Below are 12,958 nucleotides of genomic sequence, written 5' to 3' on the forward strand. Positions count from 1 at the left end.
AAGGCTTGGCTGCCACCATGATAACTACGTGTAAGTCAGCTTTGACTAGACCTCTTCTATACGCCTTCCAGGTGGACGTGGCGAACGAAATCTTCAACAAGTTTCCGAAGGCATGAGCTAGACTTAAACCAGCAGCCCCTCCGAAGCCCATTTCATGGTCTCTGGACAAAGTCTTACACTATGCTTCAACCTTGAACAATGAAGATTGTTCTCTCAAGGATCTAACACAAAAAGTTATATTCCTGTTCGCTATAGCCTCAGGGGCTAGTTAGTGAAATAGTAGCCCTATCAAGAGACGAGGGCCATATTCCGTTAACAGAAGTGGGAGAACTGAATCTCTTTCCTGATCCTACTTTTCTCGCCAAAAACGAGCCCTCTGAAGGAAGATGTCTCTCTATGTCCAGTAGTGTCTAAAGGTCTATCTTCGAAGAACTTCAGACTTCAAGGGAGGACAGCTCTTCAAAGGCGAAACCTCAGGATCAAACTTATCCCTAAAACAACTGAGGGCGAAGCTCACCTACTTTATTCGCAGAGCGGATCATGATAGTATACCCGCAGGTCATGATATGAGAAAGATTGCTTCCTCACTGAACTTCTTTCAGTTTATGGACTTTGAGCAACTCCACTCATACACTGGTTGGAAATCCTCCAGAGTTTTCTATAAACATTATGCGAAGCAAGTGCACGCTTTGAAACATTTTGTGGTGGTGGCAGGTAGTATGGTGAAACCTCTCGTCTAGTGCTGCGATGAACACGGAATTGTTTGGGACTGTTTCCATTCGGGTGAAAAGGTCTTGACACCTTACAGTGCAATACCCTTTTTATTAAGTGTCACCCTGGTGACACTAGGACTGTTCTTTTTAGGTGCAGAATTATACCAATGACACCAGTGCCATGTGTACACTTGTACGCAGTGTTGATAGTTATCCAACATTTACAGTGAAATTATCTTAATGATTTTTCAACTGATTTTGAGTGGCAATTAATTTTTCTTCCCTTTCAGGTAGAAAATATTTTTATCTGTTATATGTTGAATGTATAATTCTATTGCAAAATTTTAATACACCATCTGTTACATTTAATTGTCAATTCAATAAAATGTAGAACGTGTAATTGCATCTTGTTTCGCCCCAAATGTAGCTAAATAAAATTAGCTGGAGTTTTTTTTACTTTCCTAAGTAAAGTTCATGTTTGAGGGTACTTAAATATATGAACAAAAAGATCTGAATTATATTTATATTTGTTCCTATATGAATACAAACCTTGTGCTTCTACTGTCGAGTACAACATTTTCCTGCAGGAGGCAGGAAGCCCTAACATTGTTACATGCTTAGTGGTGATGACGTATAACGGTATCGTCATATATTTCTGTGGTCTGGATGACCATATAGAAGCTGACCAAAAGTTGAGGCACTTATACAAACCCACAGATACAGTACTTTCAAGTAATTCTCTGGTAAACTTCCATCAGTACGACATGGCTTGAGCCCAAAAAATGGAATTTGAAGCAAAGTAAAAAATATATTTTTGGGCGAGATGGCCATGTCGTCCTGATGGACCCACCCTCCTTTTCTAAGAAAAGTTTTATATAACAATCCCCTCCCGAAACTACTATGACGGCTCCCCTTCAGTTTCGCCACTCTTCCCCCTCAGAGCGAAAACTCTATTCGGGGTGAAGATTGCCATGTGTCGTATCAAGAGATATATCCCCTGATATTATGCGATATCGTTAAGAAAAATTTTAAGGATACTCACGCCAGGAGTTAGAATTCTGGAGACCTATGGTCAATTCTCTGGGATTATCACTGTAGCCAAATATCCCTTAGAAAGCTGCCAATAGGAAGCTTCCATCAGGACGACATGGCCATCTGACCCAAAAATAGATTTTTCGCTTTGCTTCAAAATCCGTTATGTTAGCCTGTTCTACAGAAAAGCATCTGCAATTTGTTTGAACTTCTGAAGTTCCAACAATTCAACTGTACCTGATTAGGATGATCATTTAATAATCTGGTCACAAGTGGAATCAAACTTCTTGAATAATGTGAAGTATTGAGCCTTATGATGGAGAAGGCTAGAATGTTGGAATAGATAAACTTTATTCATTGTCATATTTCCTGAGAGAACTGAATGTCCTTCCTAGTCCCAGTTCAGTGCTATATGCACCAAATTCTATATAACCATTTATTCCAACATACAGTACCAGAGTAAGATCCATTCTGGCCCTTAGGCGTAGGATGCAGAAGGGGTCCCATCAGGTGAGCAAAGCAAACCTAATTGGCTAATTTTTTTTAAATTGAGCAATTCAGGAGCCTTTAGATGCTAAATCAAAGCATTATCAAGGAAATTGGAACAATAAACAAAAATTAAGATTAAGTTAATAATGCTTATTTTTTGGGCTCAGCCATGTTTTCCTGATGGAAGCTTCCTATTGGCAGCTTTCTAAGGGATATTTGACTACAGTGATACTCCCAGCGAATTGACCATAGGTCTCCAGAATTCTAACTCCTGGCGTGAGTATCCTTAAATTAACTCTTAAGGATATCGCATAATATCAGGGGATGTATTTCTTGATACGACACATGGCAATCTTCACCCTGAATAGTGTTTTCGTTCTGAGGGGGAAGAGTGGCGAATTTGAAGGGGAGCCGTTATCAAGGTTACCCGGTGGATCCCCTCCCGGTAGCACCCCTGCTAACCATTCCTTTCGTAGTAGCTAACTAAGCACGGTGTTATCTCCCAACCGCTCTCGGTTTTGTTGCTATTTAAAGGATTATTACTATGCAATCCCCAGCATCTTCAACTGCTGGAAAGTTGAGTATTTAATCTTTCCTGTGTATAATTTTGGGCTCCCTTCTCACAGTTAAATTAGCATAATTTAGATGTGTTTAGTGGAGCAGAGCCATCAGCGGAGGCGGCCATTTTGAACCGCTGTCGTACGCCATAAATGCTTTATTTAGTTAATTGTACGATGTTCCCAGTATTTAGCTTTAACAAATTATAGTTATTTAGGCAAATTATACTAGTGAAGATAAGATTACACATGTAATATTCCCTCTTTTCTTAAACGTTTCGATTGTATACGATAGGGCCTCGGTGACATAATGTAACCGAGATCCAGACTCGAGTTAGGCCAGCCTAATGCGTTTTAGTATACGTTAGTAACATCATCTCCGTTTATCCTCTTGTATCGTTTTATTAATTCAATCGGAGATAGCACATCTAGAATTACTAACATAATTAGATATTTGTCTGTTTTAGAGATTTAAGGATAAACCCTTCCTTCCCATTAGGCGGCAACCCTATCTTTGGTCTTGCCATAGAGTAGTGTACTCCGGCTTGACTGGGATAGTGTTTCTGTCTTTCCTCTTTGCTGGTGAGTATCCCGGCTTTGAATTACGACAGTAATTCAGAGCATTCAGTCTTGTTGCCGGCAACTCTACCGATGGGGGATTAGTCATTCCCCTGCCAGTTTCACAGTTGCCGGCATAAGAAGCCCGGCTTCCCTAGTCCACAACCGAAAGTGGTAGTATAGTTGCCGCCACCTTCTCCCTTGTGGTCTAGAAGACATGTCTTATATCCGGCAATGTCTTAGGCTGAGGAATCGTTATTCTTCTGCCGCCCAAGACGGCGCCGGCATAGGAAACTATGTTTCCTTGTTTTGCGGCTGACAGTGGGAGGCAGATGTGCCGCCTTCTTTCTTTGCAAAATATAAGACCCTTTCCCTTCCCCTTCTGTCGTTTAGTAATGGCCTGGCCGTCACAACATCTGTGGCCGGTATTCTACAATCTCCCAGCCGGCCGGGCTCCTACAAACGCTGCTAGATTGCCGCTTCGCCCTTTTCCCTAATGGAAGCAAGACTCCGGGAAAGATTGTGCCGGCCATGACGGCTGCCGGTGGGAGACCCATTACAACTTTGAGTATTCTTCAGTCCTCTCTTGGACTGCCATCCACAAACCCTGTAACCGGCAGTGCAGCCAACAACAGATTTTGTGGCTGGATGGAAGCTAGAATGAATACATTCTTTCCCCTTCCATTTGAATCCTCATTCTGGGAAGAAGGCAGTAGAGGCAGTAGTCCCTACAACCCTTATTATTGTACTAAACTATAATAATACGGTAGCCCTTTCATGCATTTTCTCTTTTTCTGTTGGCTAGTGCCACCAGGTACTAGCGTAGCCAGTAGTATGCCGGCAGAACTACAGTATAAGACTATACAGTAGCCAGAATTCATGCAGTATAAAATTACAGCAGTTAGAAAGCTACAGTATATAATATACAGTGAACCCTCGTTTATCGCGGTAGATAGGTTCCAGTCGCGGCCGCGATAGGTGAAAATCCGCGAAGTAGTGACACCATATTTACCTATTTATTCAACATATATATTCAGACTTTTAAAACCTTCCCTTGTACGTAGTACTGTTAACAAACTACCCTTTAATGTACAGAACACTTAATGCATGTACTACAGTACCCTAAACTAAAACAGGCACAAATATTAAAGGTGATTTTATATCATGCATTTCCTAAACATGCTAAAAAGCACGATAAAAAATGGCAACCAATGTTTTGTTTACATTTATCTCTGATCATAATGTAGAAACGAACTGGAGGTAGAGCTTTGCTTATTACCCAGACATATTTTCCATACTTTTCCCTTAGAACTACATCACATCTTCCTACTTTAGATATATATATATATATATATATATATATATATATATATATATATATATATATATATATATATATATATATATATATATATATATATATATATATATATATATATATATATATATATGTGTGTGTGTGTGTGTGTGTATATATATATATATATATATATATATATATATATATATATATATATATATATATATATATATATTTATATGTATACACATATACATACCTACATATATACATAAATACATGCATACATATATATATATATTACTGTATATATATGGGTTATGGAAAAAATCCGCGAAGTGGTGAATCCGCGATGGTCGAACCGCGAAGTAGCGAGGTTTCACTGTACAGTAGTATGATTTTCCAACATTTTCTGTGTGTCCTTTCACAGTCCCTGTTGAGACCGCTAAGCGAATGTTGAAGTGAAGTATTCCTTCAACATTCTGATGTATCCTAGGTCATCAGAACATAAAATATTTACCCTACAGTATTAATATTAACTTGTGGGAGAGTTAGTGCTAATATACACTGACTCCAGCTCTATGCACGAGAGCTATTCCACCCTATATTTCCCTGATAAGGAAATTTTAAAATATTAATATTGAGGGAGGTCACAGCAATTGCCTGGATAGGAAACACAGATATGTGTCTTTCCTATTTCCTTTCTGGCTCACTATCCTAAGCGATAATTATAATAGTAGTGATTACTATTTACTACGTGTATAATTATCTGTATGATAATTACCCCATACTCATTTCACTCTTCCCTTCCTTACAGGAGGAGGGCAAGGTGAAGTGTGCAGCCCTGTCCTGCAACCACAAAAGTAGGACCTTTTATGGCCACAAGATGTGCAGGTTTCATGCTCCCCGCTGCATCGTATTTGGATCCCTGAGGTACTGGAACCCGTATTTTTAGTATATATTATATCAACAATATAAACAAACTAATACTCATTCACCCTTCTCTCCCTGACAGGAGGAGCTGATGGCGAAGTGTACAGGAGTGTTCTGCAGCCACAAGAGTAAGAACTTTTGTGGGCATATGAAGTATGGGTCTTATGCCCCTGCCGCATCATATCTGGACCCCTGAGGTTCTGGGACCCGAAAGGTCACTCCAATCGCTTGACCTTGCTGACCGACAGCTTTGTAAAAGACATCCGTGACACTATGGAGTCAAGGGATATAGCAAGGGAAACCCAACAAAGGTGAGTATGAGGCTTCCAGAAGAACGTTCAGGGACCTTACCTACCATAAAAATTTCTAAATGCCTACTGTTCCTTAAGGCTCAATCGGATACACTTGTGCCTCAGGCACAGGTCCATCCTCCCTCTATCCAATGGTCGGTGGACACGGATATCAACAGGCACTACCAGCCTTGGACATCCACCAAGATTGGATGTCAGAGGCATCCATTGACACCAGACAGGACCTACTGCAAGAAGGCCCTGAATAAGGAGTGGTTCAACCACCCATGGAGGAAGAAGGATCTGTTTCGACGATGGCTGAGGTACCTCAGCTCACTGTGCCGGCATATTAACTTATGCCGTCAACCTCTCCAACCCCAACTCCCCAACTGACTAGACAGTTCGGCAGGAGCGAAACACTACTAGAGTCGATCCAGCAGATGCTGACACTGTTCCGGAAGGAACGAGAGGAGAATAAGCAAGATCTCAAAGAGAGGAAAAAGAGAGGTACAGGGAAGGAAACGCCCTGGCGCTTCCAGGGGCTCCGTTAAGCCCCCTAAAATATCTGTCCTTCCTCACTGTTCCGAACTGACCCCTGGGGGTAGACGAACACATGCCCAGGTTGAATAGGAAGCTTTATATCTCCTAGAAGTTGGGCCCCAATTCCCTTGAAGAGATTCAATTCTGGCCCAGCTTTCAGCATACCCAGATTACTTTGTGAGACTACGAGATGTACCTACATCCCGCAAGGAGGTTATACCAAAGGAAGTCATTGTCCTCAAACATGACAAGGCCCAAGCCATCCTTACCAAGACCCAGAAAGGGGCCGGATATAATAACTCCGAAGTCTCAGCATTGAACAAGAAGTATCCAACCGTCATTGCTCCTTCCTCATGAGCCTTCCTCCCTTTCGAGGAAAGCCCTAGACTGTCTTAGAAGAGCAGTTGAAGAGGGCAAACCCTGCCCTATCCTAGAGAAAGGTCTCTAGCTATGCCCACCTGTGAGGAGAAGTGGAATGAAATACATCTAACCTCCTCCGTCTCGGAGTTGGATCCGGAGATAGCAGATCAGCAGTTTAACGAGAACCTTCCAAGGTTGCCAAACCATCCCTTGAGAAGGGATCAGGAGACGAAAGATAAGCTTGTCCCTTTCCTGTCTCGTCAGAACCGCTTAAGAAATGTGTGCAGGCCATTAGTAACTCCCTACCCTTGTGATGGATTTGTAGGTTTTTTCTCAGGTCAAAAAAGGACCGGTAGAGACCATATGCTTGCCGCATCAACGGTGAAACACGAAACCAGAAAACTGATTTCATCATGTATCTGGAGCAAAGACCCTTTCCCACAGGAAATGGTCCAAAAGGTCCTTACTAAAGCCACCACGGAGAATGGGAACCTGCTCCAAAAGTGGGGCATGTCCTCAAAGAGGAAATCATCATTAGAACTGCACAATTTCCAACCGTGACCATGATCACGGTGCCTCAAATGGTAGTCGAGCTGTCAACCACCTTCTAGATGGTCTCTCATCAGCTGGTAGCCGGTCACCTGTATTATTCCAGGCTTTGAAAGGCACATGTCCCAAGGATGGAGAAGGAGGTGGTCACAGAAACATGTCCTCAGGAACCTCTAATCAAAGTGAGGTTCCAGGTAGGAGGTAGACTTTCCACTTTCGGGATCGTTGGACCTTCAATACCTGGGTCCACAGCCAAATTACGAATGGACTTGGTTGGAAATGCAACGAAATCCACCCCACCTTTTCAAAATTCTTCCAAAACTCCCCCTTACTGAAAGAATATGCCTCAGAACTCTTGAATAAGAAGGTAATGAGGAAAGTGAAGTCCATCCAAATTCCAGGGAAGGCTGTTTTATGTTCCCAAGAAGCACTCGGACAGACCCAGAGTCATTCTAGACTTGTCTCTACTCAAGTTCATCGAGAACAACAAGTTCCGGATACTGGCAATGCAACAGATAAGGACCCTTTTACCAAACAAGGGGCATATATAGTCTCAATAGACCTGGAAGATGCTTATTGGCACCTACCAGCCAATCGCCCCCTCTCCTCCTACCTAGAATTCAGGCTACAGAAGACAAAATTTGTCTTCACAGACATTCCCTTTGTACTGAATATAGCCCCAAAGGTATTCACAAAACTCACGGACGCAATGGTCCAGCACCTGCGCCCCGAAGGAGTACAGGTAGTAGCATACCTGGACGATTGGCGGGTGCGGGCAGCATCCAAGACTACTGTACTGTATTTGTCTGCAAGCGGCCGAAAAGGTGATCCAGTTCCTGGAACACCCGGGCCTCAAGACCAGTCGCTAGAAGTCTCGCTTTTCTCCAGCTCACAAGTCTCAATGGTTGTGAATCCATGGGAACTTGCAATCACAACACCTCTCCATTCTACTAAAGAAGGGGAGAAAAATAGCGGTATCTGTCTGGAGACTAATACAACACAAGAGGATTTCAAAATGCCGACAGGAAAGAGCACTGGGCTGTCTCCGGTTTGCAATAGTGACAGACCCGGTGCTAAGTAGCACAACCAAAGGATCCACCAGGAGTCTGGAGAAGATACGCATCAAACGCTCGAAGAGATCGACAAGGTTGACACCGACCCGACTGCGCACGCTATTGAGGCCTAGCACAGACAATTTTCTTGTAACCACCACAAACATCAGTGGCGTTACACACGGAAGCCTCCCTGAAAGAACGGGAAGGCCACCCATATAAAAGGTAAAAGCAAGAAATTCATCATTCTAGTTCAAAACTTCCACATCAACATCTTGGAGGCTATGACAGTCCTCCTGACGTTGAGCAGACTATCCCCTCGCAGGACAGTCCACATCAGATTGGCTCTCAATAACGAGGTGATAGTAGTATGTCTAATCGACAAGGCTCGAGTTCACCTCACATCAACCATGTGATGTTAGCCATCCTCCTCCTGGCAAGGAAGAGTAGATGGCATTATCAAGCAGTTCGCCTTCAAGGGTTCCGCGATGTGATGGTGGATGGCTGATAGAGACAGAATGGTCCCTAGACGCAGACTCATTCTCCTTTATTCTCGATAAAAGTCCTGGAACTGCAGATTGACCTCTTCACAACGAGCGACAACAAGAACTAGTAGCCCTTTACGAGGACCTTAAGCAGAAGCAATAGACGTCATGTCTTTCGACTGGAACGGATGGAATCGAATGCATCTTCTTCCACCAACCAATCTCCTGCTACAAGTCCTCGACAAGCTAGTATCCTGCAAAGGAACAGCTCCTGTATTGGCCCCCAAATGGCCCAAAAATAATTGGTTTCCTCTAATTCTAGAATTTAAAGTGTAGCAGTTTCCTCTGCCGTACCCAGCTTTATCAAATCTGGTGCAGAAGTCGCCCGTTACATTTCATCCCCGAGAACAGACAACCTGCATTTCAGGATTTTTTCGCCCTAATAGCGAACAGAAGTTCGAGATCTCGAAGAATGCGACCGACTTCATTGTAGAGTACAAGTTAAGTCCAAACAGGAGACAATTTAAATTGTCTTGGAAGAAAAGGGCACCTCTCGTGAAAACAAGGTGACCAACAGAAATTTCAAAATGTTTGTCTCTCTTTCTTCTTTTACCTACTTGAACGAGGCCTGACTTCCACTATGATAACCACGTGTAAGTCGGCATTGACTAGACCTTTTCTATACGCCTTTGAGACAAACCTCATAAGCGAAACCTTTTTTAAGGTACCAAAGCATACACTAGACCTAAGCCGACAACCTCTTTAAAACCCATCACATGGTCGTTGGTCAAAATCTTACGCTGTGCTTCGAACCTAAACAATGAGGATTGTACTCTAAAGGAGCTAATACAGAAAGTCAATTTTCAGTTCGCAATAGCCTCAGGGGCTAGAGTTAATGAAATATAGGCCATATTCAGTTCACAGAAGAGGGAGAACTGAATCCTTTCCCGATCCTATTTTTCTCGCCAAAACAGGCTGCCCACCAAAAGGTGGGGTCCTTGGAGAATCTGCCCACTGAAGGAAGATGTCTCCCTATGCCCATTAGGGGGTCTTAAGGTATATCTTCATAGAACTTCGGACTTCAGGGAGGGACCGTTTTTCCAAGGCGATACCTCAGGATCAAAAATCTATCCCTAAAATAACTGAGCAGTGCTCACCTACTTATTCGCAGAGCAGATCCTGACAGCTCACCCGCAGTTCATGATCCTAAGAAAATTGCTTCTTCACGGAACTTCTTCCAACACTATTCGAAGCAAGTACATAAGACATGTTGTGGTGGAGGCGGGTAGTTCTAAAGAACCCGACGTCTAAGCCAGCGACGAACAGTGAACTGCTTTGGGACTTTCCAGTGCATCGGGTGCATGGGTACATTTACCCTCAAATGCAAATCATAACTATGATTAACACACTGTTTCATATAGGTGCATATCTGACCGATAACACCAGTGCCGAGTGAACGTTTGCATCACGGTGTTCATGCATTTCCAAATCTGTACAGATCAAGGTAGTAGGTTGGCCTTGGCACCAGCTGCCCGTTGAGATACTACCGCTAGTGAGTTATGGGGTCCTTTGACTGGCCAGACAGTACTACATAGGACCCTTCTCTCTGGTTACGGTTCTTTCCCTTTGCCTACACAGACACCGAATAGTCTGGCTCATTCTTTACAGATTCTCCTCTGTCATCATACACCTGACAACACTGAGATTACCAAACAATTCTTCTTCACCCAAGGGGTTAACTATTGCACTGTAACTGTTCAGTGGCTACTTTCCTCTTGGTAAGGGTAGAAGAGACTCTAGCTATGGTAAGCATCTCTTCTAGGAGAAGGACACTCCAAAATCAAACCATTGTTCTCTATTCTTGGGTAGTGCCATAGCTTCTGTACCATGGTCTTACACTGCTTTGGGTTAGAGTTCTCTTGCTTGAGGGTAAGCTCGTGCACACTTTTCTATCTAGTTTCTCTTCCGCTTGTTTTGTTAAAGTTTTTATAGTTTAAATAGGAAATATTTATTTTAATATTGTTACTATTCTTAAAATATTTTATTTTTCCTTATTTCCTTTCCTCACTGGGCTATTTTCCCTGTTGGGGCCCCTGGGCTTATAGCATCCTGCTTTTCCAACTAGGGTTGTAGCTTAGCATTTAATAATGATCATAATAATAATAATAATCAGTCAGATTTGGTTTCACATCTCTACTGAGTGGCATCATTTCGATGAAATTACATATTTTCCCAAAAGGTGAAAAGATGGACCCTGATGTGTTTTTAATGCCGGATCAGATTCATACCTGATTGTAACTACAATTGATAATTTAGCTACAAGGTAAAATACTGAACGTATTTGCGTCTTATTTCCGCTATCTCAGTAACAGACGAATAAAACATATTAGAGTTTTAATTAAGCCCTAGAAGGGCCCAACTTGAAATCAGAGTACAGAGTTCCAAGGGATAAAGGGTAATCTCTAAGATTTACCGTCCATCCCTATGGAGATACAAACTTTAAATCCTTATAGTCGAAGTCGACACTTTCCCTGCAGGGGGCAGGAAGGCCTAAGCTAGCTTAGTGGATATGACAGATAACGGTAATGTCATATATAAAGGTCTAGGAGACCATATAAGGAACTCATTCAAAGTAAAGGCACTTATACAAACCCACAGATATAGTACTTTCAAGTAATTCTCTGGTAAACTTCCATCAGGACGACATGGCTGAGCCCAAAAAACGGATTTTGAAGCAAAGCGAAAAATCTATTTTTGGGTGAGATAGCCATGTCGTCTTGATGGACCCGCCCTCCTTTCTAAAAGAGGAGTATACATAAATGTAACAAATCCCCACCCGAAACTACTCTATCTGCGGCTATCCATGCTTAATTGCAATAAGGAATAGTTAGCTGGGGTGGTACCGGGAAGGATCCACCGGGTAACCTTGATAACGGCTCCCCTTCAAATTCGCCTCTTTCCCCTCAGAGCGAAAACTCTATTCGGGGTGAAGATTGCTATGTGTCGTATCAAGAAATACGTCCCGATATTATACGATATCCTTAAAGAGTTAATTTAAGGATACTCGCGCCAGGAGTTAGAATTCTGGAGATTTATGATCAATTCTCTAGGAGTATCACTATAGTCAAATATCCCTTAGAAAGCTGCCAATAGGAAGCTTCCATCAGGACGACATGGCTATCTCACCCAAAAATTGATTTTTCGCTTTGCTTCAAAATGTGCTAATTAGTTCACTTTTTTCACTTTTCAATTGAAAATATTCCAAATTTATTACGCGTAAATTTGCTGGCAGGTGAAGATTTTATGGATATACTGTACAGTACATATATAACACATTTACAATAAAACAATAACTTGAACCTAACTTTAATCTTATGGGCTCTTAGACTTAACCAAGTTAGTGTATTAGGTGATATGCCACTGCTAACAAAGCTATTGTTGTTATCTAACATTAATCTTGTGGGCCCTTGGGCTTAACCAAGTTAGCCTATTAGGTAATATGCCACTGCTAACCAAGCTATTGTTGTTAACTAACATTAATCTCGTGAGCCCTTAGGCTTAACCAAGTTAGCCTATTAGGTAATACTGTATGCCACTGCTAACAAAGCTATTGTTGTTATCTAACAATCTTGTGGGCCCTTAGCCTTAACCAAGTTAACCTATTATGTAATATGCCACTGGTGCAGAGAATCAAAGGTAAACCACTAAAAATATACTTAATGTATTAATCTTAATTCAAATACACAACAGAACAAGAAAGGAGTTAATGAGTGAAAAACAGACAATCTAAGGAATCCAAGGGTTTAGTGAGCTGTAGGTGTTTCTATAAGTCATGATATGCCCACAAATACAGTACTATTGGTTGATTGCTGTTTGTTTTCAATAGGAACTGTGTGTCTGAGAAGACTTCATGACCAGGATTAAGTTATGAGTTTTTTTTTTTAACAAAGCTAGGTTATGGTTATATATTTACCTAAAAAGTAGGTTGTGGAAATGTAGATGTGGGTTACAGAAATATTGTGATTTTATTTACAAATTAGCTACTGTAGTTTCCTGATATCAAACATTACAAATGAATTACAATTATTACTTAGCCTTTC

The 12,958-nt window shown here is 41.8% G+C and overlaps 1 protein-coding gene across 1 annotated transcript in view; it reads right to left on the bottom strand.

Annotated features, from left to right (window-relative positions):
* trio (trio Rho guanine nucleotide exchange factor) overlaps positions 1-12,958 on the bottom strand; it is a 979,236-nt gene that overhangs the window by 115,142 nt on the left and 851,136 nt on the right. The gene's annotated exons all lie outside the window — the stretch shown is intronic.

This window comes from Palaemon carinicauda, chromosome 11, assembly GCF_036898095.1.
Source record: "Palaemon carinicauda isolate YSFRI2023 chromosome 11, ASM3689809v2, whole genome shotgun sequence".
Lineage (NCBI taxonomy): Eukaryota > Metazoa > Arthropoda > Malacostraca > Decapoda > Palaemonidae > Palaemon > Palaemon carinicauda.